Source organism: Fundulus heteroclitus, chromosome 4 (assembly GCF_011125445.2).
Source record: "Fundulus heteroclitus isolate FHET01 chromosome 4, MU-UCD_Fhet_4.1, whole genome shotgun sequence".
NCBI lineage: Eukaryota > Metazoa > Chordata > Actinopteri > Cyprinodontiformes > Fundulidae > Fundulus > Fundulus heteroclitus.
The window spans coordinates 2,218,031-2,228,010 of NC_046364.1; the positions used below are offsets into that span (position 1 = coordinate 2,218,031).

At 40.8% G+C, this 9,980-nt stretch overlaps 1 protein-coding gene across 5 annotated transcripts in view; it reads right to left on the reverse strand.

The window, feature by feature from the left end:
- The window catches only part of LOC105937705 (SH3 and multiple ankyrin repeat domains protein 2), a 308,586-nt gene extending 300,226 nt beyond the window's left edge, over positions 1-8,360 (reverse strand). For all 5 annotated transcript variants that reach the window (XM_036135850.1, XM_036135847.1, XM_036135849.1 and 2 more), the window contains exon 1: positions 8,278-8,360. The gene's annotated coding sequence lies outside the window, so the exon portion shown is untranslated. The remainder of the gene's footprint in view (positions 1-8,277) is intronic.
- Between the last annotated feature and the right edge of the window lie 1,620 nt (positions 8,361-9,980).

Here is a 9,980-nt window from a genome sequence, read left to right on the forward strand (position 1 = left end):
TTTCTCAATAAAAGTGCTGGAAATTCATCACTCCACCGTTTCCTTATTCAATAACTCTGGGAAGTCAGTTAGTGTTTAGAATTCCTATCATAGTTTCTTCCTGTTAAAGAGGTGTTTTCCTCTCCACTGTCACTACATGCATGCTTTCGTATTGGACCTCAGTGCAGCATTTGATACTGTCGATCACTCCATTCTGTTAGAGCGCCTGGAGAACTGGGTCGGCCTCTCTGGTACAGCTCTCCACTGGTTTAAATCCTACTTAAAGGACAGGGACTTTTTTGTGTCAGTAGGTAACTTTACATCAGAGATGACAAAAATCACATGTGGGGTTCCCCAAGGGTCCATCCTGGGTCCCCTCCTCTTCAATATCTACATGCTCCCTCTAGCTCAGATAATAAAAAATAACAACATCAGCTACCATCGCTATGCAGACGACACACAGCTCTACATCACCATGTCACCAGGTGACTATGAACCAATTCAGGCACTGAGTAAATGCCTAGAAGAAATCAATACGTGGATGTGCCAAAATTTTCTTCAGTTGAATAAAAACAAAACAGAAGTAATAATTTTTGGACCATTAGAGGAGCGATTAAAAGTTAGCACACAGCTTCAGTCACTTCAACTAAAAACCACTAATCAGGCCCGAAACCTGGGTGTAGTGATGGACTCAGACCTGAACCTTCAAAAGCATCTAAAGACAGTTACAAGGTCGGCTTTCTATCACTTGAAGAACATTTCTAGGATTAAAGGACTGATGTCTCAGCAGGATCTGGAAAAACTAATCCATGCGTTTATATTTAGTAGAATTTATCACTGCAACGGTGTTTTCACAGGTCTGCCTAAAAAGTGGATCAGAACGCTGTAGCTGATCCAGAACGCTGCTGCCCGCGTCCTCACTAAGACTAAGAACGTAGAGAACATGGACCCGGTTCTGAAGTCCTTCCACTAAGACTAAGAAAGTAGAGAACATGAACCCAGTTCTAAAGTCCTTCCATGGCTCCCTGTATCTCAGAGAATAGACTTTAAAATACTTCTGTTAGTCTATAAATCCCTGAATTAGCACCTAAATCCATCACAGACTTGTTGTCAGGGCATCAACCCTCCAGACCACTCAGGTCTTCTGGCTCCAGCCTTCTCTGCAGAACCAGAACCAGAACCAGAACCAGACATGGAGAAGCAGCATTTAGTTCCTATGCTCCACTTATCTGGAACAAACTTCCAGAAAACTGTAAAAGTGCTGAAAGCCTGAGTTCCTTTAAATCAAGATTAAAAACACATTTGTTTAGAATTGCATTTGAATGTTCAAGTTAAAATGTTTTACTGTTTTCAAATGTTCTTTTTTGTTTCTACACTATCCCTACTTGCTTTTATTCTGTTTTATTTTCCTATATTTTAACCATGTAAAGCACTTTGCATAGTCTCTGTATTGAATTGTGCTATATAAATAAATTTGCCTTGCCTTGCCTTGCCATGCTCAGTATGAGGGATTGCTGCAAAATCAACGACTCAATGCCAGCAACTGTCCACTGTGTCTCCATCCAGGAGGAGTGAATGCTGCAGGTCAATGACTGGATGCAACCTGCTGGGTTTCCTTAGAGAGAAATCTTTGAGCCAACTTGAAGAATAAACTGAACTTGACCGATTGTTTGATAAATGAGATCAAATAGAATGTTCTGAACTTGAAAGCATTCAGTATGAGTCGACTGAATCAACTTGTTTTTGTAAAGTGCCTTGAGATGATCCGTTTTGTGAATTGGTGTTACATAAATAAACTGAATTTAAACTGGAGCACATGCTGCAGGACAATGATCCAAAGCACACCAGCAAGTCCAGCTCTAAAAGGTTAAAAACCGGAAAACAAATTTAAAAATCACGTAAAACAGGAGTGGTTTAGTCAGAGTCTGGACCTACATCCAGCTGAGATGCTGTGGCACTGATTGTGTACTTATTCAGGTTATTTTGTTATTAAAATGTATTTCATGATCTAAAGCATGCACGTGTGGCAGAAGTGAATGCAGAGGACATCCGTGTCGGTGCAATCACTTTTTTCAGAACAGTTTAAGAACATTCAGCAGATTGTGACGAGACAACCTAGTGCAAATGTGGCATTTTGATGAAGCATGGTATTAACCTCTTTACTGGGTAAATAGCAGCGCCGTGACTGCTTTCACAACTGGATTTTCCAAATTTGCTAGAGTTCAGGAGCATTCAGACATTTTGTGAGGACCTTAGTATAATAAATCTTTGGCTTAAACTTCTCTTTTACAGTTATTAACCGGTAAAGCATTAAAAAGATAAATAAACTGCAGTGTAGAAACTGTTGACATATATTCTGAGAAAGTTAAACTCAAATAAACATCATTGGCTGCAGCTCTAAGGCATAAATTAACAGCATTTAAATAAGAACGTACCTGGAAACATTGAAAACCAAACCTGGGAAGTGAAATCCAGTCAAACACTTCAGTGAAAACGTAACACAGTCGTTCCTGTATCCTCAGAGAACGTGTTTCAGGAAAACAGAGCAAATCTCCAAATATCAACGTAAAAATAGCCTTTCAACAACCTACCAATTATGTTGACAGTCTCACATAAACTGACTCAACAAGTCAGGAGCAATAATGAAGCAGGTGCTGAGCTTTTAGTGCAGCTCAAATTCACGTTTCCAACAAAGTCAAACTAAAACGCTATTTTGCAAACAGATAGGCATTCATGGTCACCATTTCACTCTTTCCTTCTGGCCTGTAGCTCCTGCTGCTATGTTTCTGGATTAGAAACCAGAACTCGGGGTTTCCTCTGTTCCTTTTTATCGTGTTTGGGTCACTAAAGGGATCTGACCAAGGGGGGGTACCTAAAGGGTTTAAAGAGTTGGGCCAAGCACTGATCCCTGAGGAACCCCATAGCTGACTGAATCATAGGTATCATTGAGAGTGAAGTGGTCATGCAGGCGTGCAACAACAACTTTATCCAGAACTTTAGAGACAAAGGGAAGGTTGGCAATAGTCCTGCAGTTGGTAAGATCTTCTGAACAGAGGATGTTTTTTTTTTTTTTTTTAAAAAGGAGACATTTTTATAGTTGCAGTATTGAAGGCAGGTGGAAGAATGCCAGCCTGAACCAAATGATTGATGACGGATGTGATCAGGGGACTGATGACAGAAATAGTTTGGGAAAAGAACAAATGCAAAGGTGAAGGATTTCATGTGTGTGACGGATAGTAAAGGTCAGACAAACGCGTTTGTCAGAGCAGTCCGCACTGTTAAATGTTTGTGCAGAAAAAGTCCAAAACAGTGTTCTGCAATTTCTGTAAGCGAAGACGTTTGAAGTTGTTGGAGGTGGTTCCCTGTGGAGCACAGCTGCTTGGAGCTACCAGGACTGTTTTTGATGAGTGTGGAACAGAAGTTGGACTAAACGAAGGGCCTTGCCTTGTTGACAGTGAGTTTAGAGTTGACGTGGCTTCTTTCCAGGGTTCATCAAGCTACTCTGATGCGTCACAGCTGGCTGTGAGACACCCAGATCAGGTCTATTGAGCTTATTGGTGGTAAGTGAGTCTTTGATGATCAAACCCAGAATATGCCCCCTAGTGTGTGTGCAGGAGCACTGACATCATGCCTGAGACTGAAGCAGTCCAGGAGCTGAAGGAATTCAGCTAAAGGTGGCAGAAGTTTGATTGTGCACAGACTGTGAACACCGTTCCATCTCTGAGGTCTGCAGACTTCAATGCCATCAAAAGACTGCCTTTTTTCCTGCTTAGACCAATGGGAACGCCTCTGAAGGGGCACACACCAGACTATGTGGGTGTTTTACAGGCAATAGTATGCTGGTGCACCGTATGCACGGTCTACAAAGGTTATACCAGAAAGTCTAAGAGTTATTACGTATGAACTTCTAAACAAACAGGGGTGTCAAACTCATTTTGGTTGAGGGGCCGCATTCAGCTTAATCTGATCTCAAGAGGGCCACACGAGTAAACTCATTGCAAGATTAAATAGAACTAATAAAAGTGGACTTGTTGTTGATTTTTATATTAAATTAATTTCACTTTTACACAATATATTATGAATAACCTCAGCGTTTTTAAGAAAAGTATGTGCAGTTTCAACAATACTTTTACTCAGTTAAACATTTACTTGTGCATTATGCATAAGAACTGATCACAGTGATTATACAATGATGAAAAACATTTATTCACATTTTTTGGAACTTAAAAACACTGTCCTACATGACTAAATACATCAAACAGATAAAAATTAAGAAATGATTAAAATTTTTCCACACCTGAAGCTTAATCTGCTAATTAAAACACAGCGCCCCTCGTGGACAATATAGGAACTGCATATTTTCAATTAAACGAAGTACATGTTTTTTTCAATAATTGTTTTATCATTCTCTTCCTTTTATCGCCTCTTTCTTTCACCTTTTCTTTTTTTCTTCTTGTTCTTCCTTTCCTCTCCTACTTTACCATTGTAGTGTCCATATCATTTGAGATATTCCCCGCATGAATCATAATAAAACTATTCACATTCATAAATCAAGCAGAGCACTATGGCAAAAGCAGTACTGCTCCACTTGTGAAAGTCAAATCTGATTAGCTCTTTTTGCCATTAAGACAACAATTCTTATTGCCACATTGTAAGACAGAACACTGAAAAAGAAAAAAAAGATTATTTTTTTTTTTTTTTTTTTATGATAATGCATTTAGCCACCGGGCCGGACTAAATTGTTCGGCGGGCCGGATCCGGCCCGCGGGCCGTATGTTTGACACCCCTGAACTAGAGCATGCTGTAAAAAGATGTTTAAAAGAGCAGTTGTTTTACAAAGGCTTCCCCTTTAAAAAGGAGCAGAATGCAGGTTTTTATGCAGAATTTGGATTGAACGCAGTCGCCATCATCACATCATAACATAAGTGAGCCATTCATACTAATAAACAAGATTCTCTGTTCAGATATGGTGACTCTGCAGCTCAGAGATAATGATGAGCACTTAACTTCCATTAGTTGTTTTTATATGAAAATGATAAAGCATGAATCTCTGAACACCGAGCCTGATGCTGTTAAAACAAAAGGTTTCAGGGCGCATTGGGCTTTTTTTAACTCACAGAGGAACCAAATTACCTCTACTGTAAATAACATAAAGCAGCTTTATAAAAGAGTTCTAGCAGGTAATCCAGGTGAGCGTCAGTCTGCAGTAGGGCTGTACGATTTAGCCAAAAATCTAAATTGTGATATATTTCAACCAAGAAATTTAACTGTTTTTATTAATCAGAATATTCTTATTCAGGAGAACAGCTTTTAATTGAGTTGTGCATCCATCCTTGTTCAACATAAAGTGCAACCAACAAACAAGTCTATGCATTATGTCTGGCGTTCTGTTAACTGTGACATCATCAGGGGAGACAGATCATCCACTATCACCATCTAACATAGAAAGTACTCCTGGGTCAATGTGAGCTTCTGTGCTTTCTGTGTCTCTGCTCTGTCTTCTCTAAGCCCCAGTGGGTGGAGGCAGATGAGCGTTCACACTGAGCCTGGTTCTGGTTCTGCTGGAGGTTCTCCTCCCTGTTAAAGGGGAGTTTTCCTCTCCACTGTCGCTTCATGCATGCTCAGTATGAGGGATTGCTGCAAAGCCATCAACAATGCAGACGACTGTCCACTGTGGCTCTACGCTCTTTCAAGAGGAGTGAATGCTGCTTGGAGAGACTTTGATCCAATCAACTGGTTCCCTTATATAGGAAAGTTTTTACCAATCTGTATAATCTGATTGAATTTGACTTTGTAAAGTGTCTTGAGATGACATGTTTCATGAATTGGCGCTATATAAATAAAATGTAATTGAAATTGAATTGAATTAAACAATTTGACCGCTACTTAATGCTGTGGTAAGATTCCTGAAAGTTTCTTTTAAAAAGTGTGATTATATAAAGTCTAACACAAATAATAAAATTAGATTATTTCACTGCTGCAGCTCTCTTCCCTTCCATGTGGAGCAAACCCAAATTAAACATAATTACAGACGCCTAAAGGACGCGTCTGATCCATTAATTGTTTTGTAGACAAAAGTTTCAGACCTCTGCGATTTGGAAATTGTGTTTTTTAAATTGCGATTATATTGAAAATTTTATTAATTGTTCGGCCTTAGTCTGCAGCAGAACAATCCGGTACCTTCAACACAAAATCATTAAGTTATGAATCTAAGGCCAGATTTCTCTGAATCTGAAACGAGAGCCGCTGGTGGTGCTTGCTGGAAAATCCAAAGAAATGAACTGTGGCATAGAGCTGATCTTCACATTTTTGACTTGAGACATGCAAACAAATGTCATTGTTCAACTCAATTCAGAACCATGAGGTTAAAACTAGCAAACTGCATCCCCTCCTTGTTTCTTCTTCTTCATGATGCCTAAAAGAGTCCCTCTCCTGCATTAACGCTGGTTTAAAATGAGCTGCCATGGTGGTACTTATCATCAAGACGAGCTCGCGGATTTTTGAAGAACTTTTAGTTTGGTCAAAATTCGAAATTTACCTCTAATGAGATCTGAACCCATAAAGACATTTATATATCTATAATGTGTGCACATAAATATCTCCAGTGGTTGAATTAAGATCCTACAGAATACTTATTTTCTCATGAAAGGATCATGAAAACTGTGAAACACGCAAAACATGATTGATTGCATTTGAACCTTTTTTGTGCCCATGCAGATCATGATAGTATTATACATGATTTTATCTACAAAGTGTTGGTATAATGGTGCTTGACTGTGCAATATGCCTTCATGTTTGGTATATAGGTGCTGGGCGCAGGTGTGTTGGCTCTGACTTCTGGCCAGAGCAACATGGGTAAACCCCTCAGCTTCAGTAAAGAGATGAACTTTTAGAAGGGATTTAAAGTGGAAAGAAGAGGCCTGTCTAATTTATTTTCATCAGCCAGTTGTCCTGCTGCGACCACAAGAGCACAGCCTCTTAGTTTATTCTTTGTTTGAAGCAAAGAGGAGGCAGCTAATCAGCTGACCTGGGGAAAGGAGAAGCTGTACAAGATGCACCAGCTCAGAATGGTTAAAATTCAAGATGCTTAAAGCAAAGTGTAAAATGAATTGTGTGCACGGTCAAAGCTAAAATAGGGGGAAAGTGCTCTTATAGGCGTGCAGCAGCCTTTTGTATGTTCTGTTGTTGGGCAGCAGACCACTAACCTCTACATAAAGTGCCTCACAGTATTTCAGCTGAGTGATGTGGTTTAGCCTCCAACTGCTTCAAACACTGACAGACTGCCTCGAAGGCATTGGGTTATCAAGACATTGATGCAGCAAACGCAGCGTGCATCTTTGTTTTTTACAGCAAGGGCTCAAAGTTTGCTTTCCAGGAGCAGGATGACAATAGAATAACGTCATGTTTCCTGAGAATGGTACCAAACGTAGGCAAATAAAAAGAGAAGAGGGTCTAAACGTGAGCCTGGTGGGACACCGATAGAATCAGGAGAAGATACAAGGTCTGGTGAGAAATCTAATTGTGTTTGTACCATAAAGATACTCCTTTTTGGACATCTTCGTTTGTATGTTTGAAAAGTTTATATATATATATATATATATATATATATATATATATATATATATATATATATATATATATACTCTCAAAAATAACATTGAGATGACAATGACACCCATAGTTAACAACTAACAGCTCTTAGGGATAATTTTTTAGTTTTGATCAGAAGCAGATGTTTTTTTTTTTTTTACAGCTGTAGAACCACCTGTTAAACTAATGTTCCCATCTAGAACTGATAAATCCCTCAAACCACGGTCTGGAGCTCAGACCTCACCATTACATGTAAATGTTTAATTATTAAATGCATGCATGGATTTAAACTTTCTGTCATTTCCCATCTAAAGCAGGACCTTTTATAAAACGGTGTCTGTAGTTAAACCTGCGCGGCTCTGGTGGAGCGACACATTGGTTTGGTTCTGGTCCAGAATCAGCTGCATCGGGTCCACCTGCTGGACTCCAAGGCTTCTCAGCTTCACTCCGCCAAACTCTTTTATTTCAACAATAGTTGCTTTTCACTTTTAGATCCTCAGAACTAGAAAAACTTTAAAATTAAGATGGATTTGGACCCTTTTCTGAATCTCTGCAAATTCAGAGCAGAATTGCGCGACAAAATATCTAAAAAAAAAAAAGTGCAAATAAGCGCTTTAATTTGCTTTAAACCATGAAAAACTGAGAAAAAATAAATCACCAGAGCATTTAATGCTTGCCAGGGAAATAATAAAACAGACCGACGTTTACCTTGAATGTTCTGGTTCCTGTTCGGTGGGAAAATGTTTCCTCCTTCAGGTTTGGTCTCCTCCGCGCAGCTTCTCCTAAAGCCGCTCCATGTCCTCCGGAGCGGAGCGGAGCGCAGCGCCGCGGCCGCTGGAGCTCCTCAGCTGGGCGGCGGGACTTCCAGGCAAAGCGCGGCTCTGCGGGGCGGAGGCGCAGCGGAGGAGCGCCTTAAACCGGACCTCCGGGGGAGAAAGCCGAGCTCCTCCGAGCAGAAATCCAATCCGAGGCGACAGCCACTGAGCGCGGCTCCGGGCGGCTCCTCTCCCTGAGCAGAAGGAGGCTGAGCTGAGCTGGAAGGTGGAGGAGAGAGGAGAGGAGAGGAGAGGAGAGGAGAGGAGAGAAAGAAAGGGGGCGTTTATAGAGGGACAGCAGGCAGCCGCCCCCCGCAGCACAGGTGGAGAGCTCTCATTCCTGCCTCCCAGGGCGAGTGGAGCAGAAAGGAAACTGAGAATTAGCTCAGAAATAACGTTTAGAGGCTAAAATTACAGCTCCTTCATTTACGTGTCAGCAGAGCTGGTTAGAAATAAGAAAATATCACCAACTTCTGGTCATTCTGCCAGAAAGTCACCTTTTTATTGATATAGGCGATGTGGCTGATGCCCAGGGCGGCGAGGCCTGGGGGCGTCCGGCGCAGGAGAGCGTCACCTACAGCTGCCAGAGCTCCTGCAAGAAAATAAATGGTAAAAAAAAAAGTTAGTGTGGTTCTTTAATAACTGTTCAGTTAACCTCTCTGCAATAGCTGAACCTGAAATTAACACAAAATAATTTTTTTAAAATAAAACTTAACATTTTTATGTTTTTTTCTGTTGATGTGGAAACTTTGAAGTCATAAGGTTAAATATTTCAAGATTGATTCTAAAACGGGTGGTGGTGGTGGTGTGTGTGTGTGTGTGTGAGAAAACGTCCTGACACGATGCTTTAAAGAGAAAGATGCTAAACGTGGAGACAGAAGACCCCAGAACAGCCTCAGAGTCCCCCAGCAGGACCAGAGGTCAGGGTTTTCCTCTTCCAGAGACCCCCAGGAACCTCAGCTCAGGTAGCCTCACCTGGTCAGCCCCAGGAGACATGTCCGTGTGGCGGCCCGGACCAGGACATGACGGAGATACAGCTCCACAGCAGATCCACTCTGAGGAGGTTCTGAAGGCTGAATTTACCTGAAACTCCTCGTTTCAACAAGGAGGAACCCGTCCAGAGGACTTACTCGTGTTTTTTTTCTGCTTGGATTATTGAGATGCATCAGGATATGTTTTATTTACAGTTGAACCTTCAGCATTAGTTAAAGTTAAATTTCAATAAGGGTAATAAATGTGAGACATTTTCTAGTTAATGTCAGATCTGTGTTTCAGACGGAGAACAGAGCAGTCTGGGAACACACAATATTTTTCTCAAACTACTTTTATTACCAAGTAGACAATAACTGGATGAACCAAATGCAAATAAGAACTTGTTCAAATAAAATTAAGCTGTGAAAGTCACAAATAAAATGTGTTTAGACAAAAATGCTGACTTTTTTAAAAAGCTTGATAGAAGGGAAGCTGGTCACTGACTCTGAGTCTGGTTCTGGTTCTGGCCCAAATGAAAGTTTCTTCCTGGTAAAGGGTAGTTAGCCTTTCCTGCTGCCGCCTCATGCCTGCTCAGTACGAGGGATTGCTGAAAATTTATCGACG